The sequence below is a fragment of the Sarcophilus harrisii genome, chromosome 5 (genome assembly GCF_902635505.1).
Source record: "Sarcophilus harrisii chromosome 5, mSarHar1.11, whole genome shotgun sequence".
Taxonomy (NCBI): Eukaryota; Metazoa; Chordata; class Mammalia; order Dasyuromorphia; family Dasyuridae; genus Sarcophilus; species Sarcophilus harrisii.
In genome coordinates, this window is record NC_045430.1 from 43989980 (window position 1) to 44011502 (window position 21523).

Here is a 21523-nt window from a genome sequence, read left to right on the forward strand (position 1 = left end):
GACCAAGGGGCTAGCACTTGGAAGAGAGAAATATAGGAAAAGTCTAGGGAGAGGGAAGAGGTGAGGATGCAAAAAGATCCCATATGAAGAGAATGCTGGTTTTAACAGTATTAATAATTATAATAAATTGTACCTAGTAATTATATAATACCTTGAGATTTGTGAAGTGCTTTTCAGGTTATCTCATTTGGTACACTAATCCTCTGAGGTAAATACAACTATTATTCCCATTTTACAGATGAGGAAAATGAGATTAAGAGGGGTCAAGTGACTTCGCCAGAGACCCATAGCACTCTATTCATTAAACTATTCACAGGTCTAAAACAAAATTGCTGTTTCATATAGTTTATTTCAATAAAAGAAAAAGAGCCATGAAAACTCCTTATATTCGGAGATACTGAATCTCCGAATTGTACAGCTTATTGTACAGCTAGAGAACAAGTATTTATATCACAGGATCTTTGAATGGTTCATTTTGAGGCTTCTGTTTTGTTTTCCTTCCTTTATATTATTATATAATACATTTTCATTTTCTAAAATGCTTATTTGTTAATGATAACTCAAATTTATAATGCAAAATTATATTTAAAAGATTACCAATATAAGGGGACACTAGGGGAGGAAATACCAAATAACTAATTCCAGGGTTGTTGGGTTTTTTTTTTTGTTTGTTTGTTTGTTTTTTGTGATAGGAGTGACACAGCAATTTTCTGAATAACCTGCCTCAAAACAGATATTCCCAGATGTTTCCTTTCCCTTTTCTCCCTGAAAAGTCTAAGCTAGGAACTACTAAAGACCACTTGCTATCTGTTTTGTACTAAGTATCTAGTTATGTTCCATGTTATTTTCCCCATTAAAATGTGAGATCTTTAGATCAGAATCTGTTGCTTGTCTTCTTTATATTTTCACCATTTAGCACAGTGCCTGGAATATAGTTAATGCTTAATAAATGTTTGTTGATGGATTGACTTTGTCACTAACATTCTTCTAAGTCAGCTTAGGGAAAAGGGGAGAAAATTAAGAAGTCATCACTCGCTATAGACTACAGGGACATGACTAGTCTACAGCAAAATGGAGGAATAGTTGTTTATGAAGAGCAATTAAATTCCTCACAGAATAATTACTTATATACTCTTTGGCAAGAATTTCTGTTGCAGTCACCATGAAGGGGCTCTTCTGCCAACAGACACATTAGGCAACCAAAAAATGAGAATTCAATCTCCCTTGGAATCTTAGAGAAAAATAGAAGGGCTTGGAATAGTTTGTCTCTTTTCTCCAGAGGAGACAATAGTAGCTTCAGTCTGAGACATAGGAAATTCAAGCTGATAATTTCCATACAGAGTCATTTAAAGTACTTTGCAACTGCATCTAGGGAATAATTTTAATTTTAAAAAAATCTGGAATTTTGTGTATCCTATTTCTATTCCCTTTGGAAAATTGACAGAAACCATAATTACTTTAGGGACAAACTCAGGAGTACAATACTAATAACATTTTTTGCTCAATATTAAGAAGTTTAAAAATTTGAAAAAATATGTCAAGCAAAATTATTTCTCATAAACAACATATTTTTCTTGAGTAACACATTCCCAGAAATATTAAAAGACATATATATTATATGTAAATGCATATACACATGAAGATGTATATATGTGGGCAGATATATATGTAATGAACACATATATATGTGTAAATATATGTATATATTTTTGTGTACATGTATAAATTACATAAATCACATAACTACACACATATATGTTCATATATGTGTTTCTGTCTATCTCTATATAAATATATATATATGTGCATATCTCTCTATATGTCTTTATCTTTATCTTTAGCTATATTTATCCTCTGCATATCCAAGAAAAACTTTGGGAAAGAATGAAAAGCACTTTGGCAGAATTTAGATTTAAATCAATACATTACATCAGATGAATATTTGAACCAAATATAAAATATCTCACCAGCAAAAAAAGATGTAGAAGAATGGAGGGAGATGCAATTATGGCTATAGAGAGATTATGATTGAACAACGATGATAACAACATTATTATAATTGTCTCCTAATTACTCTGCCCTCTCTCCAATCTACCCTCCACAGGCACTAAACTAATAATTACATACATAATATTTATTCATTATTTTATTTTATTCATTGTTATCATTGAGTCAATTATTATATTTATATAAACATAAATGTAACAATTATAATATAGTTAAACATTTGTTCATAATAAATATAACATAAATATTTATTAATTTACAAAAATATTTATAATTATAATATTTGTGAAAGAGATTTGACATATAACTATTCAAAAATCTTCAATGACTCCCAATTCTCCGCCTAATAATATTATTATATTTCTCAGCCTAACGTCCCATTTATCTTTTTGGGCTTGTTTCATGTTCTATTCCCATATTATTATAGTCACGTTGACTTACTAGATATTTGCCTAATAAAATATTCCATTTCTTACCCCTAAACTTTTAATTAACTGGTTTGCAAGTTCATAATCCTCTTCATCTTCCCCTTCACCTTATAGAATCCCTAAGTGTCTTCAAAACTCAGGTGACTTGCAGCTTCCAGCATAAGATCTTAATTAATCCCCCCCCCTAATTATTAGCAACTTCTCTTTTAGTCATCATGAGAGATATCTTGACATAGTGGATAAAGTACTAGATATGAAGTTAGGGAGACCCAGGTTCAAACCCAACTTCAGATACTTTTTAGCCATGATCCTAGATAAGCCTTGGTCTTAATTCCTCATTTATTTAAAAAACAAACAAACACACATGAGTCTCTATGACCTCTAAAACTTTTCTGGCTCTTAAGCTATAATCTTATGATCTCTTTGAAAATCTTTTTGTGTATTCTTTGCATCTACTTATTCATCCTCCACAGTAGAATGTAAGATCTTTGAATTTTTTGTCTTTGTATACCCAGTATTTAGTACATTGCTGTATATTTAAGACACATAATAAAGGTAACTTGAATTGAATTCAACTGATGAAGCATAACTAGGAGTTAGATAATATTATAATTTTCAAAAATTAAAAGTATAGATCACTCAAATGACAATGGAGAAGCAGATGATGGCAGGGTGAGTAAAATTTAACATTAAAATAAGCTGAGGCAATTTTCCCAAACAAGATAACATTTTACAGTAAAGTGAAAATAAAATATGTCGGTGGTTGCCTTACTTTCCATCCAAAGACCTTGAGTAAAAAGATAGCTCTCCTTTTATAGGTTTTGGGGAATACAGAATAAAGAATAGAACAGGATAGATGACATCATGGGATTGTGAGCAACATGATTTTGTTACATAGATGAGTCATGAGGAACAGGAACTCACGATTATCTCAACTCCTCTCCCTCCTGTGACCAAGAAGTGCTCATTCTTTGAGTCCACCTTCAAGGTCAAAGATAAGGTTCTAGACTTCTTTAGATAGCAAACTAAGCATCCTGAAGGATAGCTTTGTGGAGTAAAGATATTATGTCCAACTCCTTTTGGCAATCCAGATTCCTCCAATATTGGGAGAAATTCTTGAGGTGATTAGCAAGAAAACTGGATTTCTAAACTAATCCATTACAGAGTGGCTGAATTCTGAATTAAGGCAAAGAATCATGACATAGACAGTTACCAGACAAAATCCATTAACTATAAATAGGATATATAAGAAAATGATACAGGATCAATTATAATCTCAGTGAGCTTGGGTAGGCTGAACACTGTGTATTAAGACTTGCACAAAGAAAAATTGTAGGAAAGATATCATTAGAGCAATGTATGGCTGAAAAAAAGGAGCTGGGCTACCTATGTAGTGAAAATATAAGATCATTAATGGATTGACCATGTGCTTCAATGATATATATGCATATCAGTGAAGCTAAAGAAAGTTCCTTGACATACTGGATAGAACCCATGAGAAGAATTTATGTGAACACCTGGACAATAACCTCATGAGATAAGGAAGTACAGATGGCTAGAAATCTACATAATTTGTTGTAGTATCCATATCATGGACATAAATATCCATAGAAATATTAATTTATTTTACTTGTTTTGTTTCAAGTGATATAAAAGACAGAACCATGACCTAGAGTAGGAAGACCTGAGTTCAAATTCACCGTTGAACTCTTACTAATTAGGTGACTGTAATCTCTGTCTACCTTAGTTTCCTCATTTGAATAATAGGATTAATAACCTGTACCTCCCAGAGTTGTTACGAGGATAAAACTAGGTAATATCTGTAACATATGATTACAAATTTTAATTCTCTTTCTCTCTCTCTCAATAATAATTTAATCATCATTAAATTATTTTGTATTTTTAAGAGTTGAGAAAAAATTGTTGAAACATCACTGATATCATGTGGAGAGTAGAATGGTACAACTGAAACTACAGATGTCAAACCTTTGGCAACCTTCATTATCTAGATCACAACCAATCTGGATGAAAGTGGTTAAAATTGCTGTCACAAAGTCCTGGCACTAAATCCAAAACTTGCTTCCCAGGAAGAAATTTCCAGTTTTTTCTAGTCCATGCATAGATCTTTAGAGATCTCTAAAAAGACTTTAGAAACTCTTTAGAGATTATCTAAAAAAAGACTTTAGAGATTATCTATTATAATCCACACTCTGCTCTTATTCTTTTTATAGATTAAGAAAATGAAGTGGAATGGATAGGCAAATTTACCAACATTGTATAGATAATGAATAGCAGAGCTGGGATTCAGAATTCAGGTCCTTTGACTTCTAATTCAGGCCTCTTTTTCTAAGCCACATTGCCTCTTAAATTAGTCATATTACTTTAGAAAATTTTTTTTTACAAGTTTTATGGTCAGGTTTTCTAGATAATAAAATTCAGCAGAATTGAAGGACCATAGAGTCATAGAATTTTAGAATTAGAAAAGATGTAAGTGTAACTCATACATCAAAAGGAATTCTCATGATAATAATATAGTTGACCAGTGATCATACAGAATTTTCTGTGTGACATTGAATGGGAAAATTCTATTTTCCCTTAAATAGTTTAAACAGTTCTCTTGCAACCTGATGTCCCAGTGACCACCTCCCTCCATCCTTTCTGTCTCTCCCTCTTTCTGTAGTTTTTTCTTATATCTTTGCTCTGTCTGTCTTTCTTTCAATCTTTGTCTCTATATCTCTATCTCTTTCATAGACACACACAGATAAAGGTAGATAAGAATGCTATTTGGGGGTTGTCTAGTGCTTAATGCATCAGTATAGACATGATCACTGATGGAGATTAAGCTATAGGCATTGTCAATGCAAATAGATCTTCTAGTAGAGAGGTCCAGTATTGGAAAACTCCTTCATCCTAGAAGGATAATCTAGTGTAGGTCAATTCTAAGTATCCAGCATTGGGAAGTAGATATGTATTCTTTTCCAGATTTCTTATGATATCTTTAGATAAAGTAATAAATGGAATTTTTCAGTACAGGTATTTAAAATTAGAAGTTGGCAGACATTTATTTCCCATGAGGAGGAAATCACACAAACACCGACATAAACACACACACAAACACAATTTTTTATCAAGGTAAGTTAAACTAACAAGCATTTATTAAGCACTTATATGCCAGGCACTATGTTTATCAGAGAAGTAGGTTGATTTCCTTTCTGATAATACAAAGTTTTATACACAAGACTTACTGAATTGGTTAGAGCTTAAGGCCCCATTCAAAATTAATTTAATACAGAACCTAAAGTTATTGTGATTTTATTCTATTGGGGTGTTTTAAAAAATACATGTTAAGTGCATAGTTCAGCCCTGGCATATATAAACTATACCACATTGAAAAGGTTTTTAAAAGTATTAAATGAGTAAATCACCCCTGAGACATTTTTATTAGTTAACTATAAATTAGAGAAGGACCATAGCTCACTCTGGTATGTTAACAATTTGATTCTGAATATTTAATAAGCAGTTGATTTTCTCAATTAGAAATAAGATTTCTGAATCATTAAAGAGCCAGTGAGCTATAGTTGAAGAGAATAATATATTTGAAACAAGATCTGTATCAAAATCTTGACTCTGCCCTTTACTACCTCTGTGCTCACTTTTCTCAACTTCAGTTTCTTCATCTTCAAACTGAGAACTAAGGTCAACAACTGTCATTAAAGAAGATAGATATATGGATTGTATCAGCGGAGATTGAACTAAATTACCTGTAAGGTTCCATTTAACTCCAAGTCCTATAATCTCTAAGTTTTCCTATATCTCTAAAACCATATGTGCTATTGCTGAACAAAGAAGCCTGTCTTGCTCTTTCTCCTGGGACTATTAAGCTCTACAGTAAGAATTGACCTTAGAAACACAAAAACAACACTACTTTCATTACACAGATTTGGAGATTGTACATCTACCACTGTTCCATTTTACTTGAGGGGAAGTGGTTAATTGATTTTTCAAGGTTAATAATTGTCATCAAAAGAGATAAAGAACTTTGTACCCTTTGAACTAGAAACAAGAATACAGTGGAATGAGGACTGAATTTGGAGGCAGAGGATATGGATTCAATTCCTGCTTCAGATCTGGAGGCCTTAAGTTTCTCCAAATTTAAAATGAGAGTTTGGATTAGATGACCTTTAGCTTGCTTTTTCTTGTTGTTGTTTTTAAGACTGTTTTCACTAACATGTTTGTTCATTGCATTATGTATTTGTATGTGGTTGTTTGTGAGTAAATTGAGAAGACCTAGATAGTAAAGCATATGAGAGAAAAGCAAATTTTTCATATTTTTCAAATATTTCATATGAGAAATGAGAGTGAGGAAGGAAAGAAAATGGAGGTGAGAGGGAGGAAGAAAAAGGGATGGAGGAAGAGAAAGAGGAGAGAGACAGAGACAGAGAGATACAGACATACAGAGAGGAGAGACAGAGAAACAGAGGGAGAGAGAGAGAAAGAAAGAGAGAGACACAGAAACAGAGAGAGACACAGAGATACAGAGAGAGACACACAATGAGACAGAGACAGAGACAGAGGATGAAAGAATCATGGCCTGGGGTCCCTGAATCAAACATGAAAGACAAAAATGAATTAAATTACATTTTGGAATATTCACAGTGCTTTCAGTGATCCTAAACAGATTCTGTATGGTTGTAAAACTCGGAACACCACTATCTCTGAAAAATCAGCTACAGTTTGCTAAATGGCAATTGAGAAAGAATTGGTAGTACCAAGCAAGCTGCATTATTTCCAATAATGAACTTCTATGATATAAAGGACATCAGAGAGAAACTTTATGCATGGAAGATGTGGGGAGGGCTGGTCATATATTAAGAATAAGGGATAACAGATGCAATACAGAATGCTGTATTCACTTTCTATATAAAATATAGAGAAGAAATTGAAAAATGTCTCCAGCCTGTAGGGGAGATCTTTTACACATGACACTTTAATTCCTTTGCTCTTTGTCTATTCCCCAGGGTTGGAATGCTCTCTCTAATTTTTTTCAAGACTCAGCTCAAAGCTCATCTCCTGAGGTAAGATTCCCCTAATGCTAGTAACCATCTCTCAGAGATTACTTTGCATTTACATTGTATATATTTTAAAATATGTATGTTGCCTCCCCATTAGAATATGATTGAGGGGAAGGACTGGATTTTTTTTTTTTCTGTATCTCTAACACTAGCACAATGATTGGTACATTATAGGTGCTTAATAAATGCTTGTCAATTGATTAATTCCATAGAGTATTGCTCTAATTAATGTAATTAAAGCTACAAATACTAGCATTAGCAAAGGGAAAGGAAACAATATGGGCTGTGAATGGTGTCACTGGAAGGTATATTCTTATCAATGAGCTCACACAACCTCTAAATGATAGAAGCACACATTGGAACAATGGAATCATCAGCTGTCTGCATAATAGGTATTTTTTATCCAGTTAGTTTTTTTTCTGCTTAGAGAGTTAATTTCATTTCTTTTGGGCAACAACCATAATAATACATCTAAGTTATTGAATGTCTACAGTCTATAATGGTTCAATGTCATCTTGAAAGGGCCTTTCTTTTAGAGTGCTCTGAGATCTCTGCTTGGTTCTGTGGTATTTAACATGTTTAAAAGAAACTAGAATAAAAAACACAGCTAAAAGGCATATTCCATTTAAAGATGATACAAAGCTAAGAAGGGTAACACATTAACTAACTTGGGATTCTCACTTTCCACACATTAGCATTTCTTACTTCCATCAAAATTTAGCCTTTAGGGCTATCTTCTACAAAAGGTTTTTCCTGATCCTTCCCAGTTATTACTACTCTCCTTCTAAAGTTTCTTTCTATTTATTTTCCCCATATATTTATTTATTTATTTGTGCAGATGCAGTTTCACTCAGTAGAAGATAAGCCTTTTTTTGGAGCAGAATTATTTAATTTCTATCTTAATAAATACTTATTAGTGCTTAATAAATATTTATTTAATTTAATTGGATCTCAACAGTTTAGAAAGAAGGAAATAGATAGGCAATCATTTATTAAGTGTCTACCATGTGCCAGACACTGAGTTAAGAACTTCACAAATATTATCTTATTTTATCCTCACAACCACTCTGGGAAATTGGTGCTATTATTCTCATTTTCCACATGAAGCAACCAAGACAATCAGAGATTGAGTGATTTATCCAGGGCTGAACAGTTAATAAGAGTCTGAGGTCATATGTAAACTCAGATTTTCCTGATTTTGGCTAAGGGTTCTATTATCTACATTACCTAGATGACTTTAATTATAGCAATGGAAAAAAAATCCAAGATTGACATCAAAGAGTTAAGTACAAAGTTTCCCACAGATTCAAAAGTCAACTTCATATATAGAGGATGGGGTAGCCATGGTTAGTTCCAATGGGGGTGAAATTTGTGTCTCAGTTGACTAAGTTTGTATGATCTTATAGTGAGACATGCTTGTTGAAAAAAAATAACAGTCAATAATAATGTTTGTATTGTCATATGTGATGAGTGTATTGTTTACTGCAGTGTGTTTTTAAATTTTTATTCTTTTAAATTTAAATTAAAAAAATTAAAGTGGAGGCTTTTTTTTTTTCACAAGGGAACAGGAAGGTATACATTCAGAAGTGAATATGTTAAACAAAAAAGAAAGCAGGTATCACTATAGGGAAAATTCATTTGATCTCAGGCTGTACTAAAAGACATTCAAGGTCCAGGACAAAGTGGTTTTTAGGTTCATCTATATTGTTCCTTGGGAGATCCGCATTTAGATTAATATTTTCCATTTTTGGCTATTACATGGAAAGCATCCAGGTCAACCATGATGGTAATCAGTTTCATGATTATCAAATTTGAAGATTAAGAGAAACTTTGTGGGGAGTTTCCAGGGGTAAAATCATTTAATATCCAATTTTAAGTTTTGAAAAGATGTCATATAAAGAAAGGCAGAATTAGGAATTGTTTGGAAGTCTCAGAAGGCCAGATTAAGATCTGATTATAACTTCTTTTTAACAATTTGAGCTATCTAAAATGGAATGGGTTGCTTCTAGTGATATTCTGGCAGGTGTTTAACAACCAGTTTTCTAAAAATGCATGCAACATTAAGTTTAATCTGAATTATTAACATTTTTTACCACCATTTCCTTAATAAAAAATCCACCTCTGATTCATAACATTTGCTGATTTTTGTGGTGTTCAACTCATGTTGAAAATTTAATAATTACTTCTAAACCTGGTACAAATTGGCTCTAGAATACTTCTGGTTGATTTCCAAGAAAGTGAGTGCACTTTCAGTAGTGGTCTTTAAGTAAAAACTGAATAAGCACCTTTAGGATATATCTTAGAGTGGATTGTTGTTACTCATGGATGAACTGGACTGATTCTAATACCTTCCAACTCTGAGATTCTTTGATTCTATAGACTAAATTTTCTGAACCTTCATTCTATGAGCTCAATGTTTTCTTCAACCAGGAGTATCAAGATAGTCTTGCTATCTATCAATGATCCCGCTTCCATTTGGGCCCCACAGAAGATTTTCTTTTGTGCTAGTAATGAAAAAACTTTAACAAGTATATGTCACTCTGTTTTATACCTTATGTGGCATAATCTGTGTCTCTGAACAATTATCTTGTGACTGAGTTGATATAATAAAAAAATAGTACTACCAAAGGTAATTTATAAATGTAATTCTATACCAAACTACCAGTATTATGCTTAAAGACCTAGATAGATTGATATACAAAATTAATAATTAAATTCATTTGGTAGAATAAAAATTCTAAAATGTCAAAGGAAATATTGGCGAAAAGGAAGGAAAGGAGAATGGCACTTTCAAATTCAAATTATATTATAAAAGCAGCAATTACTGAACCCATTTGGTACTAATTAAAAAAGGTAGGAAAGCAAATCAATAGAATAGACTATCAAGGGAAAATCAGAAACAATGGAACTCAATAACAGTGTTCAGTAAATTCCAGAATGTAAATTACTTAGGAAAGAAATAGCTGTTTGATAAAAAAAAAAACACTGGGAAAACTGGAAAACAGTCTGGCAGAAATGAGGCTTAGATGAACATCATACATGATTTTCCATAGTAAGTTCAAAATGGATGCATGACCTAAATATTAAAATCATACCATTAAAAAAAGAAAAGTTAATAATATGCCTTTCATAGCCATGAGTAGAAGATGATTTCTTAAGCAAGCAAGGGATCAGGTAATTACTAAAAGACAGATAATTTTGATGACATGAAATTAAAATATTAAATAAAATAAAACTATCTAGGATTAGAAAGGAGGCATTTGATTGAGAAAAAAATATCATCTCAAACACCCATAAAATATATAGACAATTAGCAGAAATATATGAGACCAAACTCCATAAAAATAGTAGCCAAAGGATATGACCAAACAGTTCTCAAAAGAAAAAAAAACAACTATTAATAATGATATGGAAAAATGTTCCAAATCATGCATAAGGAAAATGAAAATCAGAACAACCTTAAGACTTCATCTCACATAAATAGTATTGCAAAGGTGATATAAGGTGGCAATAGCTAACGTTGGAAGGATTTTGGAAAGACAGACATACCAATACATTTTCCTCAGAGTTGTAAATTGCTATAATCATCATGGAAAATAATTGAGAATTTTATAAAATGAATAAACTATCCATTCACTTTGATCTACTTTCCACTGATAGACATATACAGCTAAGAAATCAATGATGAAAACAAAAAAGTTTATTATCTAAAAACAGTTCATTTTTTGTTATATAAAAAAGTGATGCTCATTTATTGGGGAATGACTAAATAAATTGTTGTAAGTGAATGAAATGGAATATTATTGTCCTGTTATAAAGAAATTAATATTCATTGATTCAAAGTGAAGTGAGCTTAGAAAAATGATATAACCAGTGACTACAACAATGTAAATAGAATAATAACCACAAAACAAACAAAACTGAATATTGTGAAAGTGTAAGAAAAAAAAAATTTGCCCCAAAGATATCAGAAAAAAAATCTCTTGTTCTTTTAAGAGCTGGGGAGAATATCCACTGTTGTAGAACATTTAACATCATCATCACCATCATGAAACAACTAACATTTAATTAGGACTTTAGTTTTTGCAAATAATTTTACAAATACTGATTCATTTCCTTTTGATAACAACTTGGAAGCGGGTGCTATTATTATTATTATTATTTTACTGATGATGAAATTGAACCATACAAAGGTAATGACTTGCTGTGGGTAACACAGAAAGTAATTGTCTAAGGTTCAGTATATCAGTTTTTTTTCAACGTATTGATCAGTCTTGTTGAACTTCTTTTCCTCTTCTTCTTAAGAATAAACAAATAAAAAACCCTTTATTATAAAAGATGATCCTCTAGGAGAGGGAAGAAGGATAATACTGGAGGATAAGTATTCAATGTAAAAGAAAAAAATAACAATAAAAATTTATTAGGAAAAAATGTGCCTTTGCCTTTGTTTTTGTAGGACTCTTGAGGTAATGAATGAATGAATGAATGAATAAATAAATAAGAAAGAAAGAGGTATGCATTTTCCTAAATGCAATGCAGCCTGTTTTGGGCCTCCTAATCAACTTTAGTATCAATTCATCTCTCTATATCATCTGTTCCAATTGTTCATATTGATGGACAAGCTTTAGAGACAAGTATTGTAGTAGTAAAATAAATTCATCCTCATTACAAGATATATTCCAGTGTTAAAACATGTTAGATTGTGAATATAAAAAAATTTAACAAACTGGCATTTAATTTATAAATCAATTCATTTAATTTTGGAAACCCAAATATTCAGTGATCTTCAGAGTTTCCTTGTGGTAGAGAATAGAATGTCATAAACGAATAAGTGAATGAATGGGTGAAAGTAACATGACTAATATGGAATTATGTTTTTCATGGCCACACATGTATAACCTGTGTCAAGTTGCTTATTTTCTCAGTGAAGTGAGAACAGGGAAAGGGAGGGAGATAATTTGCAACTCAGCTTTGAGAAATTAATGTTAAAATGTTTTTACATGTAATTTGGGAAAAAATAAAATATTAGCTTAGAAAAGGGAAAAAAGTACAGAGTATAAAAAAATTAAGTGAATAAATGAACACCAATAGTCTACAACATACACATTATATATTTATATGTGTATAGATGCAGAAGCACATGTGTACATATGTGTATATATAAAGGTATATACATACAAATATATGTAGACACATAAATACATATAAATGGATATATGTGTTTGGGGGTCAGAATATCATTTATGATGTCACTGATTCTCTTCAAGAATGAACAATAACAATTTGAATATCCTAAAAAAGATGCTTGGAAGCACTAAAATATTAAATGGGTTGCCTAACTAGCATTTGTCAAAAGGAGGAATTTAACTCAGGTATTCTTAGTCCCAGGCATGCCATATTGTTGGAAAATATTTACTAATATGGAGATATTTCAGTTTGAGATAATGAGACTCAGTGGGAAGAGGAACTAAATACTTACAGAATTATAATTACAATTTTTTCTTCTACTGAATGGCTTGTAGATGTAACTTTCATATACTTCAGCTCCTTCATTTGCTAAAATGAGATGTTTAATTTGAAGATTCCATTCAAAATATTTGGTTCAGTACAGTATCTTTCAACCAATCAGGATCACAATTTCTCAGTTGTTTGGTAGATCATGTTTCAGAGTTTCTAAGGCTTAACAATCCTTCTGATCATAAATCCTTTTAAATTAGCTAATCTGATTCTCAGAGGATACATAAAGTTCATTAGCAGCTCCATATTTGAAACTTATTTTATCCTGCTAGAATGTATGCTGCATTGGTTTAATCTTTAAGAACCAATGGTTAGATTTATGTCATAATTATACATGAGTAGAAATTCCATAAAAATTAATACAAATAAACATTGATTTTCAAATGAATATTTTGGACGTTTAATTTTGGGTCTACTTTAAGGTACTAATCAAAAAACAAGACATTGAAATAATTGCATATGAATCATGAGTACTGCTTCCTATGAAGTAATTTGGATTCTTGCTTCCAATATTTCTCCATGCCTATGAAATTTGAATATATCCTGTTTAACAATGGCAATCAAGAAAGGTTCATTATCTACAAATAACAATATGATGAAAGATATTTACCTTTGAATGTCAGAGTCTGATCATAGATTACTCTTAGGCATACCTTCATAAAAAATAATCCATAGTGTAAATAATTTGAGAAAGTATTATTATTATTATTATTATTGTTATTGTTTGATATATTATAGAAATTAGAATCCAAAGTTAATTGCATGCAATTTTATTTGTTAATGTCTTGATTTCTTGATCTTACTGTTATCTGATTGCCAAGTAGGCTCAGGTCAGGTATTGAAAGAATAGGTTCCTGATCATTTTTCATAACCTCTTTTGATGAATGTTTAAAGAAGATAAATGTACCCATTAGAATAAATAAGATTCAAGAGAAAGATTTTGGCCAGACCCCAGTGCTGCATGGAAGCTCACATAATGATCTGGATGATATAATGAACAGTAAGTTCAAGAGGAGTCAACAGTAGTCAAGATCTTATGTTTCATTAAGAGAAGAATTGTGTTTAGGACCAGGGAGTTAATCATCCCATATAATCCTCTCTGGTTTTATCATAACATGAGCATTGCATTTGGTTCTCAGTTATACACTCAAGAACATGTAGAAAAGAACAATAAAAACAATGCAGGGTGATGAGACCATCCCATATCAAGATCAATGTAAAGAATTCAAAATATTTTGCTTGATAAAAAGAAGAGGGATTTCATCACACAATTTGGATTTTGGAAAGATATATACAAAAGATGGAAGTAAAGACATGGAAAATTAATTTAAAAAATGGAGCATGGTCCATTACAAATAGCACCTCACATGGAAACTCATAATGAGCAGATTTTAGAGAGGAAGGCTGAGAGCAGGAAAAGAATGAATTAAAAAGCAAAAATATTATATTAGGGAAAAAGGGAGATTAACAGAATGCAGATTCCTATCTAGATTTCCAGAATGGAAATGATGATAATAAATGTTTAATTCTTATTTTGTTTCGATTTTCTCTGCTAATAAAGTCTTTGGACTTTAAAAGATAGAAAAAATGATTAAGCTGGGAAAATCTCTCATCCAATAGGAATGGGACCTCTTGGGAAAAGTATACTCATCAGCAGAGTGACATGATGACTGACATGTGATGAATGTCAAAGGTAGGAGATGAAACTGAAGTAAACAATTCATTAGTGTGGTAAAGAAGGTTATTTTTGCTGAATATCACTTTTAACTTTTTCAGGTACAGATTGAATCTTTATAACTTTTCAGGTTTGTTTTGGGCATGCAGACAATCAATGGCATTCTGTGCCAATTTACAATAGATAAACAAATATTTCACAGGAGAGGGGATAGAAAAAGAGGGGAAATGACCCAAAGGAGAAAATGTGAGCATTTGTCATGATTTATAATAAGAAAAAAATCACTCTTCAAGGGCAAGAGAGAAGGGGAAGTAACCAAATACTTCAAAAATTGTTAAAGAAATCTATTTAGACCAAATTTCTGCATTGAGGTAACCATATAGACAAGACTGAATTTGTCTGTTATCCAATAACAACAAGTAGTTCTAACAATGGTTGATGGAACTGTTTGTCTACTTTACCTTGACCTTAAATAATTAGTTATATTTTATTTCTCCTTTAAAAGGAGGTGGGGATTTTGTACTATTAGATTACCATGTGTTTAAGAGTTTTGTACATTTAGGAAGAAAGAAAGAAAGAAAAAAAGAAAGAAAGAAAGAAAGAAAGAAAGAAAGAATAAAGAAGAAAGAAAAAAGAAAGGAAGGAAGGAAGGAAGAAAGAAAAAAGAAAGAAAGGCAGAAAAAGAAAAAAAAAGAAAAAGAATATGCAAAATAGATCCTGGGGAGCTATACTTCAATTTATGAAAGACTCTAGAATGCATTATTAAAAAAGATGACTAATGAACATCAGGAAATGTAATTAGTGATCCCAAAGGGCCAAAATAGCTTCATCAAGAAAGGAACAAGACAAACATTCTCATTTCCTTTTTTTCTTAACACCTTTGATTGAATTGCTAATACTCTTTTTCCTTCTGGCCTGGCTTTCAAAATCTTATTGATGGGTTAACTACTTATTAGTCAAAGTTCATAACAACATCAAAACCAATTGACATTTACATGGGGTACAGTGCTTTATAATTAAGATCTCATTTGATCCTCATGCTCTTCTGGGAATTAGACATTATTATTATCATCATTTTATATACAGATGAAGGAACTGAAGCAAATGAAAATTAAGTGACCTGCCTAGAATTACACAACTAGTAAATATCTGGAATCAGATTTTAATTTAGCTCTTCCAGATATGAATTCAGAGCTTCCAGATTTGAACTCAGACTTTTCTGACTCCACGTATGGTACTCTATATACTGTGCCATCTAATTGACCTCATAAAATAACTTTTCCACTCTATCCCTACCTCACTTGGCTGTTACTCTCTATTATTTTCATATTATCACTGTAGCATTCTAAGTCACCTGTCAAATCCTTTATTCCTTTATTGCAGAAATCCTAAACAAATTAACACTGTCTTTCTTGGATGAGATCTAGCAGTCATTTGCTTTTAGGCTGCACTCAGTAACTCTGGCTATTTCTTGTCCAATACACTGTTTTTTGGCTCATCTCTCTTTTATTTTGTTTTTCCCTATGAAAATAGGGAATATGAAAATATGAGCTTCTTAAGAGTAATGGTTTTCACATTTTTGTATTTGTGTTCCCAGTGTTTAGCACAACATTTAGCAGATAGTAACAACTTACTATTTTCCCTCCAATTCATTCATTTAATCATCTATAGGATAGATAATTGCTATCTATAAGCATGAGGTGTGGTGGAGGTAGGATTTAAGTAGCTAAGCAGTATTTTTTTCTGAAAAAGATGAAGGATTTAAAGGAATAAAAATTCAATATGAATCAATAGAATAATACACCAAGCAAGAAAGCTAACATCAACTCTGACTGCATTAGGAAAATCATGAATTCTAGAACTAGCAAGGCATTAGGACTACTATACTAAATCTTCATCAAACTACACCTCAGGTTTTGTGTTCAGTTCCAACACATTTCAAGAAATATATTGATAAATTGGTGATCATGCAGCAAATGATAAATATAGTAGGAGATCTCAGAATTACATCATACAGAAAGCAGTTGAAAGAACTTCTAACTATTTGATTGAAAAAGAGATGACTTGAATGGAGATAGGATCAGATCACTGCCTTAAATTATTTTAGTGACTGTCACATGAAAGAAAGATTATGTTTATTCTATTTGGTCCCTGGGGTCAAACAGAAGAGTAATGGTTAGATGATATAAAGATAGAAATTTATGCTTTTGGAAAGGAACAATTTCTTAACAATTATAGGTGTTCCAATTGGTATCTACTTTTCACAAAATCCTCATATTTGACTCCAAGAAACTGCAGCCTACACATTATCAGTAAAGCCATCTCTGCAGATGAGCTAAACTGGATTGGGAGTAATCAGCACTCCTCAAAATTATCTGTGAGTTAGGGGATGTGAAATATATGATGACTTCCTTTGGTGGAATGGGTAGTTGAAAACAATTAGTTCCAACATCCATGAAGGCAGCTGAAGCAGATGCTATGTATTTCTGAGCTCTTGGATGGTCAAGATCATCTACTGCATCTCATGTCATTTCCGGTTGTCTTTATTTTTGTCTTGGGTTTTAATGTCTCTGGAAGAGAGAGGGAAGTTGGTGGATTTGTGCAATTTCCTCACTTAAATCCAATTCATAAGCAAGTCAAGATATCATGATGTCATTCTTCAAAACAAAGGGTGAACAAAAATATTCATTTCTAATAGTGGAGATCTTTATAGAAAGACTACATACTCAGATATCAGGGATCATAGAATCATAGATTGAGAGTTGAAAAGCACCTTAGATATCACCCCAGTCTAACACCCCTCATCTCATAGAGAAGGAACTTGAAGCCAAGAGGAGTTTAGTGACTTGTCTGTGTTCACAAGTTGTCAGAGCTAAGATGTTGCCAAGAGAAATCTCTGAAATCATCTGATTTTATAAATTTATGAAGGTCTAAGATAGGCAGAAGCTTTTGAGGACATCTATTTGTGGAGGGTAGTGATAAGAATTAAGACAGAAAGAACAAAGAGGAAAAGAGGAAGACTTTTTTTTAAAAAAAATTTTAAATAGTGTTTTTTTTCTAAATACATGTGAAGATAATTTTCAATATTCACCTTTGCAAAACCTTGTATTTCAAATTTTTCTCCTTCTCTCCACTCCTTCACTCCCTAGACAGTAAGCAATTCAATATAGGTTAAACATACAGTTCTTCTAAATGGATTTCCAAATTCATCATGCTGCAGAAGAAAATAAGATTAAAAAAGGGGGAAACGGATGAGAAAAAACAAATAACAACAACAAAATTGAAAATACTGTTTTGATTTAGATTTAGTCTCCATAGTTCTCTAGATACAGATGGCTCTTTCCATCACAAATCTATTAGAAATGCCTTGAGTCACTTCATTGTTGAAGAGTTAAGTCCATCACAATTGATCATCACACAATCTTGTTGTTGCTGTGTACAATGTTCTCTTGGTTCTGCTCACTTCACCTAGCATCAGATCATTTATGACTTTTCAGGCTTTTCTGAAATTAGCCTGCTTATCACTTCTTATAGAACATTACAGAAAGACATTTCACATTAAAGTAGGAATGTAACTTCATTTGGGATGTTCATTTGTCAACGTGATAATCTATAGTAGGGCTTCTCCTGATGAGAAAACATATAAGGAAAAAAAGGTGGAAATTATATTTAAAAAAGAATAAATGGGTCTGGAAGGGTGTTCTGAGGTAGATTTTTTTTAAACTTTTTATTCTTTCACTTAAGAAGCATTATAAAGATTATGCTCCTTTTGAGAAACATGTGATCATTTCTAGAAAATACATTATAAAAATTTAATTAATTTTTAATAAATAATTTTGCTCCAGGTAGATTCTGAAAAGAGACACTCAAGATAACACTTTGTACTTTCTGGCAGACCCATTGTATACTTCCATTTGGAGATTCACATGTTTTTTCCACTTATTTAAAAACAAACCAAGCCCCTTGTGATTCAGGAACACATGGATATTGCATTGTACTCAAAGACCTTCATCCTAGAGGAGCAGTGTGTTTATTGGCTCCATCTGGATTGACTCTATCTTGTCTCTGTTTCTGACAGGCAAAGTGCTAAGAAGGTGTATGAGTCTGAATAGATGATATCATATTGTCCCAGCTGTGGAGTCCTATTTTACAGATGTTCATTGTTTTCTTAAATGAGAAAATTAAAGTCAGAGCCAGACAGAAAGTGTGTGGGCTGAAAAACAGTTTTTAACTCCAGGGACAAAACCCAACATTTTGTAATCTAAGCTAATTGAACATAGAATTGTAGACATTGTCCTGGACCCTAAGTGAACACTGATGTCATTCTGTTGGAAAATAGGTGACATATAACAAAATAAGTCCTTCTTTAAAAAATGCTATGTTAAGAAGTAAAACTGAGAATTGGAAGACATTCTCAGAAGTGAAGACCGTGTATTTTATAATGGCCAAGGTGTTTAAACCATTGTTCTCACGATTAAAAATAATAATTCAAGTTTCCAAACATACAGGTATATGATGACAAGGGGCTTCAGTCATCATATATTCTAATCCCTACTTGGTTCTTAAATCCTTGCAATATTCTAGCAACAAGTCACCCAAACTCTTCTTCAAGATTAACTCTAGGGGCAGCTAGTTGGCACAAAGCATCGGTTTTAGATTCATGTGAACTTGAGTTCAAATCTAGTCTCAGACACTTGGCCATTACTAGCTGCGTGACTCTGGGCAAGTCACCTAACCTCAATTACCTTATAAAGGAAAAAAATCTATAGTGAATTTACTATTTATTGAGGTAGCCTATTTTCTTTTGGACAGCTTTTCTTGTAAGAAAACTGGAAAAACTTACATGAAATGATGCTGAATGAAGTGATCAGGACAAGGAAAACATTGTACACAGTAAAAGCAAAATTGTGATAAAACTATGATAAAAATTAGCTCTTCTAAGCTATGCAATGATTTAAGATAAATCCAATAGACTTGAGATGGAAAAGGCCATTCATATCCAGAGAAAGAACTAAGGAAACTGAATGTGGATCGAAACATATTATTTTCACTTAAAAATTATTTTATTTATTTATTTATTTATTTATTTATAAATTTTTTTTTTAATTCTTGTTGTCTTTCCTGTTTGTTCCGATTTTTTCTTTCATAACATGATTAATATGGGAAATGATTGTGCATGTAAAAATTATATCAGATTGCTTGCTGTCTTGGAAAAAAGGAGAGGGAAGGAAAAAAAATTGGCTCTCAAAATCTTACAAAAATGACCATTGAAAACTATCTTTACATGTAATTGGAAAAATGAAATACTATGAAGAGATTTTCTTCCAACATGATTCACAAAGCAATGAATATTAAAAATAAATAACTTAATTAAAATAATTTTTAAAAGATTAAAAAAATGAATACAAGGGGAGAAAGAAAAAAAATATGGATTTAAAGTTGGAGAGACTTCAAAAGATATCTAATCAACACATTCATTTAATACATGAGAAAACTGAGACCTCATGGGGTTAAGTGACCTGCCCAATATTTATATAACTGTAAATAGAGAGACAGGATTTGAAGCAGTAGAATATAAACTAATAGAGGATATGAATGGATTTTCATTTTGCTTGTGTAACACTACTACTTCAGCACTTATGACTTATCCATAATAAATTCTTAGAGTCAAGTTCAAATGTAACTAAGACACTTATTAGCTAGATGATTCTAAGCAAGTCACTTAATCTGTTTATTTTAGTTTCCTCAAACATCAAATAGAGAAAGATAATAAGAGCACCTATTTTATAGAGTTGTGGTAAGAGTCAAATGGAGAACTGCATAAGGCACTTGGCACAATGCCTGGCCCATAGTAAGCATTATATAAATGATTATATCCCTTCTTTAATAAATACTTGTTTGATGGGAGGAAGTGTTCTTTATGTTAAGGCAAACTCCATCTTCAGTTTCGTGCATTTGTCTTAATTCTATGCATGGTGATAAAAGGAATAAACCTAATCCTTCCTCATTTAACATGTCTATAGCAGGAAGGTGAGTGCCACATAAAGACAAAGCACTTATTTATTCCAGTAGCCATGGCACAGAATTTAAAAGTCATATGATTTAGATCTGAAAGAAACTTTGGAGACCAACTACTTGTCTTCATTTTCAGAACAGAAAACTGAAGTTCAGAGACATGAAATGATATGATGGCTAAAAAAGGGATGAGGCTTATTTTGAATTGATTAGGGAGTCTGCAAAAATACTTTCATTATCAAGTTCTACTATTGGTTAAGCCAGTAACTTTGAGCAACTCATGAACTTTTAGATGTAAGAACTGTTAGTCTAAGATCTCTTCAAGATTTAATTAATAATGATCTTATTGGATGGAATGTCAAAAAGGACAATTCTTCTGCATGGGGATTCAATAATGAATTATGGGGTAGAAAGGAAGGTAGAAAACTACCTTGGGTAGTTTTAATGAACATAAAATAAATACACCAAATATGCCCCATTAGCAATTATTTTGTGATTTTTTTTCTATTCTCCTCTTTAATGATCCTCCCTCTTCTGAACTTTTGATTTTTTCTTATTTCTTTTTCTATCCTTCTGTGTTTTTCTCTCTTCTCCACAAGTATAAAATGTATACTTTTGGAAAACTAAAAAGGAATATGATATATAATCATTGCCAACTCTGGGGATAAATATCTCACTTGTCATTGAGAACTCAAATAGAAGAATAAATCAACAACTCTATTCCTTTTACCTTGACAGTCTCTGTTAAGTAACTGTGGAATATAACCCAAATTTCAGTCCAATATCTATAAGCTTCAGCTTTTGAGCAC

At 31.9% G+C, this 21523-nt stretch overlaps 1 long non-coding RNA gene across 2 annotated transcripts in view; it reads left to right on the plus strand.

Moving 5' to 3' along the window:
• Positions 1-7471: 7471 nt before the first annotated feature.
• LOC111721247 overlaps positions 7472-21523 on the plus strand; it is a 28782-nt gene continuing 14730 nt past the window's right edge. The window contains exon 1 of one of the 2 annotated variants that reach the window (XR_004229482.1): positions 7472-7510. This is a non-coding gene — a long non-coding RNA (uncharacterized LOC111721247). Of the gene's footprint in view, positions 7511-14165; positions 14718-21523 lie in introns of those variants that run through there. The other variant, XR_002770542.2, reaches the window with a different exon arrangement.